The sequence below is a fragment of the Lissotriton helveticus genome, chromosome 4_2, assembly GCF_964261635.1.
Source record: "Lissotriton helveticus chromosome 4_2, aLisHel1.1, whole genome shotgun sequence".
Classification (NCBI taxonomy): Eukaryota; Metazoa; Chordata; class Amphibia; order Caudata; family Salamandridae; genus Lissotriton; species Lissotriton helveticus.
This window is the reverse complement of record NC_136064.1, coordinates 65,480,248-65,496,139: the sequence shown is the minus strand read 5'-3', so window position 1 is coordinate 65,496,139 and position 15,892 is coordinate 65,480,248. Positions and strand designations below refer to the sequence as shown.

The following is a 15,892-nucleotide window of genomic DNA, read 5'->3' as shown; positions in this document are numbered from 1 at the left end:
GTTTTAAATACAGTTTTCCTTTAATGTATTTTTAATGTGCGTGTTGTGTGAGAGTGTATTACAGACATTTTGCAGAGAAATGTTGTGTTTATGTTTCATGCAACATACATTAACAAGCATTTGCAATGCAATAGGTCTCGCATTTGCGAGAGTTTGAGCTATTGGCATTGTAAATGACAATGCCTTTTATTTATGCATTTGAAAACCTGCGAGCGGTGCGTAAACAAGCACTTTGTACCTGTAGTCCTTCCTTATGCGAAGCAAAGCTGGCAGTCTTTTACTTACAGCCTTTCTTCTCGTAATCAAGGATTGTAGGTACAAAGTGCGTGTTAACACACCGCTTGCAGGTTTTCAAAACAAATGAATAAAAGGCATTGTCATTTACAATAGCTTCAACTCTCGCAAATGCAAGACCTATTGCATTGCAAATGTTTGTTCATTATACGTGCACCACAAAAATAACACTTAGCACCAAACATTTGTAGTTTGTCCAGGATATTAAGAACACCCATAGCTCGGTGCCTGGAAGAGAGAGAAATAAACAGGAGGGGGAGGGAGACGTGGAAAGAAAGAAAATCAGGGACAGAAATGAGAAATTCCAGATAAGGACAGAGAGAGAGAGAGAGAGAGAGAGAGAGAGAGGTAATGAGAGACAGGCAGAGCAGGACGAAAGTCAAAGATAGAGAGAAAATAGAAAGTCAGAGACAAGGATACACAAAGATACAGAGAGAGGGAAAAAGAAGACAGACAGGAAGTGGCAGAGAAAGACAGGCAGAGAGACAAGGAGAGAGCGTCAGGATGACAGATGGCTAGAGAAAGATGAGGAGAGAAAGGGAGGCAGAGAAGCATAGAAAGAGAGACAGCAAAAGAAAGACAGAGACTAAGAAAGACAGAGCCAAGACGGGAGAAATATGGAGAAAGAGACAGGGTGAGACATACTAAGAGCCAACAAGAGAGCACTACAGGAAGAACAAACAGAGCAAGAAGGACAGACTGAGAAAGAAAAGAGAGGAGCAGCGATGGACACTACAAAGACAGGTAGAGCACAGGAAAGAAATGGAGAGATGGGCACACACTGGACTTCTAAGGACGTTTTAATACATCTAATTATGAACTATCCATCACTACCAGATTGTATGTCCATGTATCTTTATTGCGTTTGGATCACTCGCAATCTATCTTCCCATCTGCCTTTCAGTAAGTGTTTGTGCCTTGGTCTGTGTCTTCCTTTCTCTCTTCGTCCCCTGCCTACCCAAGTCCAATGAAATCAGAATCTGCACAGCATCGGCGAGGACACACGTGCGACTTTAGCACCATCTGAGCCCAGCATCTGGGAGACCGCGCTCTACCATCACACAATGTGTTGAACGAAAAAAGACAGACATGTAAGTGACCAACATAAGACATTGTTACGCTTGTGTTTCCCGTGTCCCGGTCAATTACGGAATAAAGGTCTCTTACATTCAAGAGTTTAAAATCTGAACCTACCTTCGCTTCAGATTTCATCCGGGGTTCGGTATAACAGGCAGGTCAGATTTCACAAATTTATTTATTTATTTTATTTTAGGTTTTTATAAAGCGCGTAGTCACCCGTGAGTATCCCAGCGCTGAATCTCCACAATGAGAATTCTCATGCGGAGATTCCGCCGTAGTACGTAGACTCCTCCATGACTGCGTAGTTTCCCCCATGACTAAGGGGCCTCTACCACGAGTATGGAGTCTCTTTGTGAATCAGGCCCACGGTGTCTGGTTCAATGAGAAAAGAGATACTGGAACTGCAGCTAAGAGGTTCCCGAAGCCCCATACCGGGCAGGAATGGCGTATTATAGAAGGGCTGCTTTGAATGAATGAATTCACAAATGAGAAAAGAGATACTGGAACTGCAGCTAAGAGGTTCCCGAAGCCCCATACCGGGCAGGAATGGCGTATTTAGAAGGGCTGCTTTGAATGAATGAATGGATAAACCTGTACACCGCAGAGCATCGAAGGTGGAGCCACCAACGAGTTCTGTTTTGTAAGAGGTGCTCAACTGACTTGCAGGCGCCATTCACACAGCAGTTCGCCCACTTCCGTTTCAGCTGAGCCTGTTTGTGAGCTCGGGTGCAGGGCTGTGGAACCCTCCAGGGGTGCAGTATTAAATTTTAAAGCGGAGGTCAGATGGGGCCTCCCCACGGCCGCCTTTAACCTAAGTCCGGCTGGCACACGTCCGTCTGGTACCCGGGGGATGCAGCGCTCCTTGGGTGTGAGCAGGGGCGGCTCTAGGCTCATAGTGGCCCTGGGCAGGGAGCGCAGGTAGGGGGACCTGGAAGAGGTGGTCCGGGGCGGGGCGGAGCGCAGAGGCCAGTGAAGAGGGGGGGGGTCAGGTTGTTTGGAAGTGGAACAGAGCCGGAGGCCGCCAAATCCCGGCCAGGGGCCGCCATGCAAATATGTATCCATCCTCAGAGGATTATTATATTAAGGATATATATTGGCATGGTGGCTGTGCACAGCTTGCACATGCCTAAGGCCGCCCCTGGTGTGAGCCCGCGGGGCTCGTAAGTCAGGCAGGTGTTCACCGCTGGAGGAAGACAGGCTCGGCTCGTCTGCAGCGAAGGGAGGGGGGGTGCAGGCTCACTGTGTGCACCAGTGTGTGCAGCACATTCGTACCTCACTCCAGTGAGTGAGTGCCAGTGAGCGGAGGACGCCCTCTGAGGCCAGCATCCCTGCCCTGACGTGCCAGCGGGGCCACAGAAAGGATGAGCAATCCCCTCTGCCCAGGCTGGGGCCTGAAGGAAGAGACAGGCAGAGGCATCTTTGACTCGAGGGCACCGGGTCAAAGGCCGACCTCTGGGCCTGGGGCCAGTGAGCAGAGCCTGTGCAAACACACCAGGGCTGACACACGCGCTAGTACACACAGCCCTGTACACACTGACACCTACGAAACCAGAGCCAGTCACACACTTGCTCGAGAAACAAGCATTGTCCACATGTTGTGAAGGCTATAGATCAGCATCGGTCATTAAAAGCAGTCAAACAAGAAAACCAGCATTGGATAAGTAGGGTTATTATGGTTACTGGAATATGCTTAAATGTCACTGCTTGACAGTCGCTTCTTAAGGGGTGTCAACACGCACTGGGGTTGCTTTTTGAGGCAAGTATGTGCCACCCCTTGAAAAATAAAGTTTCTCTAGAAAGACTGTTAAATAGCACATTCCTTTCGAGTACAATTTAAAATCTGTTTCTCAATACAGGTGTACATCCATAGACTGCATTCTATGCAAAAATGTCGCTACTATATTCCTAAAACGTTGCACTAAACAATTACTTACACATTACATTTGCCTCCCATATTTATTTTGAATGCCCCCTCCTTCCTTTCAACATTTTGCGCGCCTCCTTTATTAACAGACTACTCTAAATCTTCTGCCTCTCTAAATCTCTCTCTGAAACCATATCCCTACAAACCAACAATATCTCTATTCATTCCATCAACCTTTTGATTCTCACATAACTTCCTCCAGTGATCACACCGAGGTCTTTAATGTACAAGAAAGACACTGGAGTAGATTTGTGTAATTGTTTCTTTGAGAGCACAAGTCTAATTCTAATAACCCAAGGATTGACCACGAACTTTGGGCTCCGAGGAGGGAACTATTTGTCGTAAAGCGCTTCCACGCCTCGTCACTCTTCAGGGGTTGGAAACGCTATGTAATTGAAATTTTAATACAGTATGGCAAAACAACGCAGTACGGGATTGGGAATAGCATGCCCTGGTCTCGTGTAAATACGGTATGTAAATAAACTTTACAAAGGTTTCATGCGTTTTAGCGCGGACTTGGTAAACTAAACAAAGAGGACAGTAATACTAGGTCTGCATTGTTCACGTCGCCTCTGCGGGATATGTGTACCGTGGCTCCCACCCAGCTCCCGTGCCAATGTATATTTGTAGATTCCTTTGTTAATATAACTTTCCTTGCAAAGCTACCAAATGTTAACTTTTGGAAGTTGAAAGAGGAGCACGTAGACATCATGCCAAGAACAGTGTCGAAGAGTGTCTGTTCAAACGTACAGTCCGAGAAGAACAAAATGCCGATGTTTTCCTCCAACGCCGGGCAACAAAAGGGTCACAAGAGAAGCTGGCAGACGTTTCTTCTGAACTGGGAATAGAGTTTGGAGGAAAGCTGCATTTAAATAATGTGAAGTCCGAAGGGAGCTGAGACATGTGGGTGAACCCCCTTTGGGATTGTCATCCTGTAATCAGCACATTCACCAAAACTCGACCGCGTGCTTCGAAACGAGAAGTGTACGCAAGCAACAGACACTGCTGAATCCAGCACGGGTTGGGAACACATAGGCGCCCCAGGCACTTTCATCAGCACTTAAAACAAGCCTTTTCCGCGTTGTTGGCGCCAGCCCCTTTGATGACACATAAATGAAAGCGAAACTGACACGCGCACGTTACACATGAATGAAAGCGCAACAAGCAGCCAAGGCGCCAAAGCGCGCCCACGAGGTCAAATCTCCGGCAGGAGAAGCGCGTGTCAGTCTGCTGTCCACATTCCCCCCGGAGTGATAACATAAGTTGTCGAGCCCTAGGCTCGACCTAAAAACCAGACCTGACATATGAGAATTGGAAGGGTGTCTCAGGGTGCAGTAATATTAGTGAGCCGCGGCTGTGTTACAATATTGAAAACACACGTCACTATCCCTGAATATTAGATGTAAACACACTGTGACTGTCAATGACCTGGCCGAAGGGGGCGCGAAAGAGCCGAAATTGGATCATAAATTCAAAGCTGTTCCACAGGGGCCCCCAAATACCTTTACCCAAGGGCCCGAGATCCTTAAGAGTTCCCTGCTGTGACCTCTGAGAGATATGAGACCCAGTCTGCCTTTGTGGGTGCAGTGATACCTCGCCTCTAGGCCGTGGGGGAGTACCTCGTGCGCCCCCTCTGCCGCCTCAAGCACAAGACGCTCTGAGTGTCCCCTGCACTTCGCTGGGGGAGGTAGCGACTGCCCTAGAAAACTACAAGCTATTCAGGTTGCGAGGTGATATGGCAGGTGTGCAGTTTGGGTAGATCTGTCGCTTAAAGCTGACGTTTAGACGCTAATGACACCAGAGGCGCAACTAGAGTCAAATTTCGGGGGGGGGGGGTGGCTACGAACACATTTCGGAGGGGGGGGGCTGAATCTTTAGGCAATCTGCAGAGTCGAGCTGCAGGGGCTCTTAGAAGGGGTGAAACAACAACAAAGCCCCATTAACATGCACAAGGTCTTTTAAAGACCTGTGAAGTGCTCAGGTGCGGCTGTGAGCGGCCGGGAAGTGTCTCATCCCGGGCTGCCACACACGGGGGTGCGGGGGGCGGCTGAAGCCCTTTGAGGCCAATGGGTGTTGCGCGCCTGAATGACACCATGTGCTGTGGTTGTGTTCAATAGACCCTCCTTCAGATCATGACGCCATCTCCCCCACAGGGCACCTATTTACATCCAAGCTGTCGATCACTGTGTGGAACGCGCCAGCACAGGTGAACTCCACATCTGCTGAGCAGCAAGTGAGAGCGCTGCTACACCAGGCCAGAGACCAAACCTAGCCATAAATAACCCACAAGGGCACTAATAATCAGCTCTGGCAGAGAGAGCCCTGTGGGGGCTAAACTTCTCAAAGACACCCCGTGCCTGCGGTGCCTCGTTAATGCTGCGGTGACGTCGCATGTCCTTCACATGTTTATTTTGAAGTAGCTGCATTGTTTGTGGGCGCGAGCACGCTGCTTTATTTTTGATCTCTGCGGTCTGTAATAGCAGGCTGTAGGGTCAACCTGCTGGCCCCTCAGTGGGCAGAGTCATTTCTCTGAATTACCTGTCAGCTAATGAGGAGCGTGCTTTCAATTGCATTTGATTTGATGAGGCTTCTCAGCGCTACAGGGCATTAATAACCCTGCTGAGAAGCTTGGCAATGAGAGCAGGCACCCTGTCATGAACAGGTGCGCTGGCGCAGCGCCTAGCCGTGCACCTGTTTTAAGACGCTGCACCGTCTAAAGGACTTACACTTAACTCGGAAGTTCTCCCGAGTGAGTGCATAAATGAGAATTATTCCCTCTGTACACTGTTTCCTATCATACGGTGTCTCACGCACACTTACTCCAATTCAAACCCACTCTCAAAGATCATCTTCATAGGGCTCAGCATACCAATTGTTAGCACGTATCAGAAGTATAGAGAGTAGGACCACAAAGAGCAAAATATGGTGACAATTATAAAAACAATGATTAGCCTAGACATTATTAATTATCTTATGACTCCAATTTATTAAAACAATATATCAAATTGCATTTGTTTACTAAAAACATGGATTCATTGTGCAATGAATCTTTTCAAATACATAAGTTATCCAAATTACAATTATTTTGAGGTTTTTCATTCATTTCGGATATCAAGTTGCATAATCATGTATTGAAATAAGAATAACACAATAAAACCAATATCTTTTAAAAATGTACAATCCAACAACCAGAAATGTGTTGGCGCGTTTTGGTGGATCTTGCTATTATGCATCACCTTCCTCAGGACAATATTAAAAACAATGATTTTAGATTATAAAATATAATCATCCCTTGTTCTGTATAGATAGGGAGTATCTGAGTGTATCGATATCTCTCCTCGTGTCTTAGTTTTAGGGGGGGAGATATCCCCATATTTATTATTAATGGGGCTTCAAGAAACATTGTGCCACTACTGTTGCTCTGGCCCGAGGTACATTACCAGTATTATTTTCTGCATTCCTTCCTCAGTAAAACTCGGGTATGCGCTTTGCGGAAGTTGAATATATACCCGCCTCTTCTCTCCAAATTGCATTAATCAATTTTCCCACAAATCATTAAAACTTTTACATCTGCCGATCGGTCTCGTCTTGGGATTCTTTCAATTTCGCAAAACAGAGAGAGGTCAGTATCCCTCCCTGGACAAGGCTAATGTTTTGGAAGCACTAGTTGAGTCCTGTGATGGGTACACAACTGTGCTACTTATCGGAGCCTACAGTAACAGGCCCACTGTGAGGCCTTTACTGACAGTTCAGTGACTAACCATTCACTGCAGAATTTCTTCTTTCAGGGAACCTGTGAGCCCCAAAGTGATTCTTCTGTTGGAGCAGTGCTTAATTTGAGCCAGTGGTTTCCGGTATAGGCACCAGGCACTTAATTGTCAACACCAACACTTATGGCCGGCTGCCACATGGTGGCGCTGTCTGTCGTAATTTAGAGACGAGAACAACAACAGTTGTTTATGAATTAAATATACATTCCATGACGCAGAAGCCATTCTTATAGCTTTGGGGGCCTGGAATAGTCTGAGTTGTCAAACGTGTTGGACTGTGATGGTTAGTACTTAGTACTTTTTGTTTACAAATTAAGCACTGAATTGACCACACAGTTGTTTTGCTGAGCAAAGTAACAAGAAATATTTACATTTCACCTATCCATTATCATCCGTTTTTTCGTTTGAGGTGTTTCAACTATTACTGTACAAAAAAAAAGCCTGAGGGGTGGCATACTTAAATAAATCTCTGCCATAAGTTGCTCGGGTCACATTCTAGTCCATTTTATATTTGTTCACTGTGATCAATCAATCAATCAATCGGGTTTGTAAAGCATGGCTACTCACGGGCGAGGGGCTCAAGGCACTGAGGGTGGAGGCTGCTGATCCGTCTGAGCACTGGGCTTCAGTCCAAGAGCCAGGTCTTGAGATCCTTCCTAAATTGGTTCGGTGACGGGGATTGTCTGTGAGAGGGTGTAACAAGTCTTGGTGGCGAGGTAGGACAAGGATCTTCCTCTCGTTCCGTCCTTGTGGATTTGAGGCACAGTGGTAAGGGCCAGCTGGGCGGAGCGGAGGTGTCTGGTAGGTACATGGAATGAGGGGTGGTGGTTCAGGTATGCTGGTCCTGTGTTTTAGAGGGCTTTGAAAGCATGTGTGAAGGGCATGAAAGTGATTCTTTTGTTGACTGGGAGTTAGTCGAGTTCTTGGAGGTATTTGGTGATATGGCAGCAGTGGTATATGTCGAGGACCAGTCTGGCTGCAACTGATCTCCATATGTTCGGAGAGGAATAGGGGTAGTCTGACCCACTGTGTTTGACGGGGTGACGAAGGAGTCCATCCGGTCCAGGGCCTTGTCATGGCTGCCAGTGTCATGGAGTCTCGTGATTAGGGCGCGATGGGATACAGTGTCGAAGGCAACCGAGAGGTTCAGAAGGATGAGGGCTGCGGTTTTGCCCCCATTTGAGGAGGGAGCGGATGTCGTGAGAGGCGGTGGCAAGTGCGACCTGGGCACTGTGGTTGCTTCTGAAGCCTGATTGGGAGATGTCCAGGACGTGGTTTGCTTCGATGTACTCGGAGAGTTGGGCATTGATGGCCTTCTCGATGACCATGGCTGGGAAAGGGAGCAGGAAGATGGGTCTGATTCTTGAGGTCTGTCAGGTCTGATGTTTTCTTTAGCAGAGGGTTAATCTTGGCGTGTTTCTAGTCATCGATGAAGGTGGTAGTCTTGATGGAGCAGTTGATGGAATGGCAGAGCTCGGGGTGATGGCGGTGGTCACTCTATGTAAGATGTGGCATGGGCATGAGTCCGAGGGGGCTCCATAGTGGATGCTCTTCATGGTCTTGAGAGTGTCGTTTGTGGTGAGCATTGTCCAGTTGAGCAGTATCTGTTTGGGTGCTACCTGCTTGAGTGCGGTGGTGTCAGGCTTTGTGGGAAAGTCTTGGGAGTCAAAACTGTCATAGATCTGCCTGATCTTTTGGTGGAAGAAGGCGCTGAGTTTGTCGGAGAGTTCTTGGGAGGGTCTGATGTCCGTGGTCTTGCTGTTGGGCCTGGCAAACTCCTTAACGATGGCAAAAAGTTCTCTAGTGTTGTGTGCATTCGCGATTATTCTGTCCTGAAGGGCCGTTTTCTTTGTGGTTTTGAGGAAGAGGTGGTTTGCAGTGATTGCAGCTCTGAAGGTTGTGTGGGTATTTGGGGTTGTGTTGTTCCTCCATTTCTTCTCTAGTCGTCTGCAGGTTCGTCTGAACTCGTGGAGGGCAGGAGTGAACCAGCTGGCTGTCTGGCAGTGTTGCTTGCTGTATGCCTTCTTGAGGGGTGCCAGAGTGTCAAATCAGTTAATCAGTTGGAGATCCATCGGTGGAATTTGCATGCTGCCGTATTGACGTTTGCGGCTGTTGGCGGTTTGGTAGTCCTAAGAGAGGCAGAGAGCTGTTCTTCCATGACTTTGTTTCAGCTATGGTTGGGGGGAGTAGGGTGTTGGTGTACGGTGGTTTTGGTGAAGGCGAAGTGCACGCAGTAGTGGTCGGTCCAAATGAGTTCGGTGGTGTGGCTGTAGGTGATGTTTCCACTGGCATAGAAGACATAGTCAAGCATGTGTCCTGCTGTGTGGGTTGGAGTGGTGACTAGCTGCTTGAGTCCTACATTGGCAAGGTTGTCTAGAAGGGATGTGGTCTTCTGGTTATTGGGGTTGTCGAGGTGGAAGTTGAGGTCACTGAGTAGGATGTATTTGGTGGATGCAAGAGCTTGGGGGGTGATTCTGTCAATGATGGCTTCTGTGAAGGGCGGACGGTGGTCAGGTGGTCTGTACATGAGGGTGCTGCAAAGGGTAGTGTTGGGGTTGGTCTGGATCTGGAAGTGGAGATGTTCCATTGTTGTTGTTGGGTCATCTGAGTGGATGGTCCGGCGAAGGGTGTTTTTGTGGGTGATGGCAATGATTCCTCTTGATCCGTAGGCATGGTCCTTTCAGGTGATCTTGTAGCCATCGGGATGGTGGGGGCGATGTCTGGGCCACAGTTTCCGTGAGGAAGGCGATGTCGGGAGATGCAGAGTCGAGGAGGTCCCAGATTTCTGTGGTATGTTTTTGGAGGGAGCTCATGTAAAGGAGGATGCAGCTGAGCCATTCAGGTCCGCTGCTTGTCCCTTGGGTGACGGGAAGAGCTAGAGTGCGGAGGTGGAACAGGGTGCAGCTACAGTTTAGTCAGTAGAACGGTCCTTGGGTGTCCTTCGGCGATGAGAGGTGGCAGGCGGCGTGGCATCCGGAGTTGAGGGCAAGGAGGGTGCTGGCGTAGTATCGCCATTGAGTAGTGTGCTCTGGGGGGGGGCTTGACAGTTGAGAGGCGGGAAACACTGGGAGCAAGAAAGTGGCACTTGGAGGGGGGGGCACGGGGGATTGTAGCGGCAGGGGCAAGCCCCTAAGGATGAAGGAAAAAAGCAGTAAAGGCAGAAGAAAGCAGAGAGAAAGGTGAAAAAGGAGAGCAGAAAAAAGAGACAGAGGGCAGTCCAGCAGCAGAGCAGTGACACTCTACCATTAGGCAACCAGGGATTAGGTGCAGGTGGGTGCCTATGGGTGGAGGAGGGCCGAGGGTCAGTAGATCAGCAGCGGTGAGCTCGGTGGCCTCAGGTACCAGGCGGAGCTGTGCAAGGAAGGGTGCCACTACATACAGAACAATTGGTAGCATGTGAAAAGTTTTCAGGAAAACATGTATTTTAAAATGTAAAGGAACAATACAGCTGCAAGGAATAAACTATTTGGAAGCATCATCTGCACTGTACAAAGACATGTTTAAAAGATGTAAGAACAGGCTCATCCCACAATTAAGATGTAAAAATGCTTTGGTATTCATTAAAAGATTATAGTAAAGTCTTTAAAAACATTATTGATATTGGTTATTTTACTAGATCCAAGGTAAATAAGGTTTCTATTCCTTTCTAGGAAATACATGTTTAAATATAGTAATTATGCAATGATTTTTATTGGGTGGGAAGAGAGACAGTTACTTAATTCAGGTGCTCGCACATTGTTTATTGCAATATTACAATTAGGTGTATATCGAAAGAGATGTCAACAACTATGAAATGGATGTTTGACAGACTCCATGATTTTATTTGGAGAATATATTTTCAGAAATTGTCTTTTCTATAATATAAGGCATTAGCACAAGATCTTATCTCCACAGTTCTTCTTCCCATCTGTCTGTCATCTGGGCAGAACCTTCTGCGGAATCTCAATTAATTGAGAGTAATCAGAGTAATTTCTGTAATTCCTCATCACTCTTTGATGCAGAATTACCAATAATTATACGATTCTTCCTGCTTGCGTAATTATGAGTAACTGGGGGGGATCTTTCAGCGAGAGCATATTTAGCTCATGCTTGTTATTTATGTTCTACTGCATTTAGCTCTATTTCTTAGAGAGCATCCTCGCTTCCATTTTGGACAGAAGGGTACATTTTGTCCTAAGCAATTAGTGCGAAATGCTCGGAGTGAGATGGGGGAAAATCCTATCCCAAGAGCACATTTAGAGCTATTTCTTGGCGCAAAATGCATTCTCATGCCCATTTTAGATGCAAGTGGGAATTTTGCCCTATGGAATTAGAGCTAAATGCCTGGAATAATTTAGGGGAAAATCCTACCCCAAAGGCACATTTATCACAGGCAGGCGGCTGCTCGCGCGCACTGTTTGAGTTCTGTTGCATTTAGTGCTATTTCTTAGTTCACAATGCATTCTCACACCCATTTTGCCAAAAAATAGTGCTAAATGCAGAATTACTCTTCTTGTGTCACTATAAGTAATCTTGCAAAATTCTCAGGTAATTCCGCGTGATTTCTCTATACTGAATTATGCGAGTTACGCCCACCCCTACTGATAATCACTCGGAGCAGTCATTTAGTCCATGTGTTTTGGCTCGCTGTGCTACCACCGACAGGAACCAATCTTATGCAAAGCTGCCTTACTGATGAGGTGAAACAAGGTTCAAACAGGTCTGGGGTTTCTTGTGTTCCCTTTCAGATGAGACATGGTCTGGCATCTCAGGTTGCGTTTTTATATTGTACAATAAACACAGCTGTCTGTATATACTTGCTTCCAGTCTGAAGTAGTCCAGTCATCAAAACAAACAAGGCACTGGAATGAGCTCCATAGTAACTACCAAGCATTCCATCCATCACTTTAAGTTCCCTATGTGAGGCCATAATTGCAATAGATATGCCCGGATGTGGGCTCCGCCGGTCTTTAAACCATAACATTGATGCTGCACCCCACTGATGATTCCCAACAGGCTGAAACCAGTTTGCCACAGAGAGCATAAAAACGATGGAATGGAATCTGGCCCATAGTGTTTACCAGTGGTTGAGAATAATTCAAGTAATTTCACATACCACTTTTTATTCTCTTAAAATATTAATGTGTTGCATAAGGTTTTTTGGGTTTCTCTGCATGTTTTACATAGTTATTTGTTTTTTGTTTTTTATATACTTTTTTCTATTTCAGAGAGTTCATCGATCACACAATCCACATTATAAATATTTTATATATATGACTTAAAATGTGCCTAAAATATAACATACATAAGATCTGCATTTTCTATCTGACGCATTACCTATTACACATCTCATATTTTATATCAATAAGTGAATAACAAAGAGAAAGTAGATTCTATTAGAGGATTCCTTTTTGACATTGAGATATAAAACATATATCGTATATAAGACATAAAAAGATATATTGTCCATTTTTCTATATTGTACCTGCCATGATATTCATATACTTCATACTGTCTTGCCACTTTTAAAAGAAAGATCCCCATATCAATGTGTACTTAGAGTATGATTCCGACCTTAAGGCATACCTTTTTTCCATTTCCCCAACCCTACCCATTTTATTCAACCAATCCTGAAGCATTGGAATGACTTCCGCACGCCAGTTCTGTAATATCAAACGTCTAGCTACAAGTGTAATAATAAATAACTGTTTATTTCTCCTGCAATGGACTAATGCATATATCTGACGAATATCCTAAAACAGCGGTCTGGGCATCTAAAAGTGTCCCTGATTCCAAATTGTGGGAGCACTATCTCTCAATTTCTTACCAAAAGTTTTTTATTTTCGGGCAGCTCCAAATGATGTGGGTCCAGCTGCCCTCCCCTTGCAATAAGCACCTAAAACATGCATCCGGGACTTGAGGATATAATTTGTGCAAAAAAAAGGAGTTCTATATAATAACCATTTAGCATAAAATTGCATTCTTTTAAAATGTGATCCCTTCAGTAATGCAGCATTGTAGTTATTGATCTTGTACCTTGCTGCTGAAAGTTTAATCTTTTCCTTAGCTTGCCTTTTATCTCGTGCTTTCCAATATAATTGCCTATCGTTATTCTTTCTTAAGATAGCTATCCAGCAGTTGATAGATCGACATGTGTTAGACTCTATCAAATCTTCCGTAAGATTCAATCTAAAATGTCTTTAAAAAAGTGTCTAATCTGCATGAATGACCATTTTAATATATCGTAATAATATCTAATATCAGGCTCAATGTCCCCCCGTCCTTCCAGGCCTCCTTATTGACAAAATCAAAGATGATAATATAACCATTACCTTCCCATTTTTGTGCAACACTTTTCTCTATTAAACGCTGATCTTCTACAACTATGTCGGTTAGGCGTATCGACCAATTAATAAATGGTATATTATAAAGCTTAAATGACTGTGTTTTCTGCTTAATTAGCCATTGTAGGGTCTTATATCTAATTTTCATAGGATTTTTTGTAAGTTTTAAAACTTTTGCACTCTTGAAATATCCTTTCTACAAAAAAGTTATCTATGTTGAGCGTCTCTGTGGATCTAAAAAAATCTAAAAGTATTATGTGCAAAATCTGCGTAGTAATGTTCCCTAATATTTGGGAGAGCCAGACCTCCTTCCTGAGTTGGTCTATATAAAGTGTCTAGTGCTAATCTTGGTATTTTATTTGCCCAAATAAATGTTGAGAATAAACTCTCTAGCTCTTTAAAAAATGTGATCTGTAAAGCACACGGTACAGAGGAGAACAGAAAGTTACATAAAGGCAGTATAGACATACGAATCAAAGCGACACTTCTCATGAATGAATTTTGTAAATATAACCATTTTGCCAACATTGTCTAAACTTATGAATTATTGGAGCATAATTTAATGCAAACAAGTCGTTAATATTTTCAGAAACCCAAATCCCTACCGTTTTGGCTGTTCATTCAATAAGTGTTGAAATTCTGACACTAGGGTATCTTGTGAGCAGTTACACAATAACATTTCAGTTTTTAACTTATTTATCTTGTATCCACCTAGTGCTTGAAATTCTTTAAAGATCCCACATACATGCTTCTGACTACTACTCTTGGGTTTAAAGATTTAAGGAATAAGGCAATATCGTCGGTGTATAATTTAGTTTGACATGCCATTACCAGGTGCCTCCACATATTAGTTAGTTCTTATGGTTATAGATAGGGGCTCTATAAATAATGCTAATAATATTGGAGATAGAGGACAGCCCTGCCGTGTACCTCTATTCACCTTGCAAGTACCAGCTGTCGTTGAGTTTATGATTATTTGTGCTGTAGCTCCCTTTTACAAACAATTTAGTATTCAAATTAAATTATCTGGAAGCCCAAACTCCCTTAGAATCATAAAAAGGCGCTCCCAACATACTAGATCAAATGCCTTTTCGGCATCTAAAAACATCACTTGGGCGGGCACCTGATTTTGAGTCATAAAATATAGGGCTTCAATAAGAAAAGTTGTGTTTGTACATAACTGCCTTTCTGCAATAAATCTACATTGATGGGGGTGAACTACAGAGCCTATAACTCTACTTAGTCGGTTAGCCAAGAGTTTAGTAAAAATCTTATAATCCACATTTAGCAGACTGATTGGCCTATAGGAGTTAATATTTTCCCTTTTTCATCCTTCTTCAGAGCACTTACTACCCCGATGTTCTAAATGAAGGTGGGGGTTCACCTCCTTTTAGTTTATAATTCTCAAGCTTCAGGATCTCTTAATTCAGAGTTGGTGCAAACTTTTTATACAATTCCGAAGAAATTCCATCCCCCCCAGCTGATTTACCAACCAAAGATTTTACTACCTTCTCTGAATCATCTAGAGAGAAATCAACCACCAACTCTTTTACTTGACCACTCTTCAGCTGTGGCATTGGGAGCTTACTTAAAAATAGCTTCAGCCGTCTTGTATCTGTCTGACAATGTAAGCCATATTTTTTCATAATGTTCAAGTAAGGCGTTCTATATTTCTAGGGGATCTGTTAAATGTACCTTGGTTTCTATATTTACTAAGGATGTATTCCTATTACTTATTTGACAATCTCTAGATTGCCATGCTAGCAATTTACCCACGTATTCGATTTCTTCATAGATTTTTTGAAGACATGCCGAGTTGTCAGTATAACTTTGTGCGTAATAATATTCTTGCATATTTAATTTAGCTAGTCTGAATCGAGCCTTATGTACTGCTGTCTTAGCACGCATAAACATATTACTTTTGCCTGATGAGGCTCATTGTCCACCTTTAAGCTCTGTAATGATAGCTCTTTTCGTTTTTGTATCCCCTTAGTGGTAATATATCCTCTGATGGTTGCCTTGAACGACCCTCACACATTCTCTACTCAGGCAGTGTCGGTGTTTGTCCTAAAATTATTTACCATCTCATTATTTACTTCTGTGCAGCAATACTCTAAGTTGACTATATCAATAGTCCATCTTCCCATTTGTCTTTCTATCGTAGTCCCTGTAATTTCGATTTCGACCATAGCATGGCACGAAAAAGCACTTTGTATCTGCTCATATTTAATAAAATCCACACTGTAGGAGGAAATTATATTCAGGCCGAAAAAAACAAAAATTTGCGAATTTGTTGCTGTTTTTTTATCCTCGAATCTTTTAAATTGAATTCGCTCATACAATCTTCCAATGCTTTAACCATTCATGGCTGGAGTTTGGGGGATGGCAAACTCCGACCATCTCCAGAGACACCTTTTTTAACAATCGGGTATCTCTACCTCATTCACACTAAAATTATACTTTACATCTTGAATTGGGGTTACCCTACTTGCTTGATTCCA

At 44.2% G+C, this 15,892-nt stretch overlaps 1 protein-coding gene across 1 annotated transcript in view; it reads left to right on the top strand.

The window, feature by feature from the left end:
* Window positions 1-15,892, top strand: part of LOC144752040 (relaxin receptor 1-like) — a 998,955-nt gene that overhangs the window by 774,785 nt on the left and 208,278 nt on the right. The gene's annotated exons all lie outside the window — the stretch shown is intronic.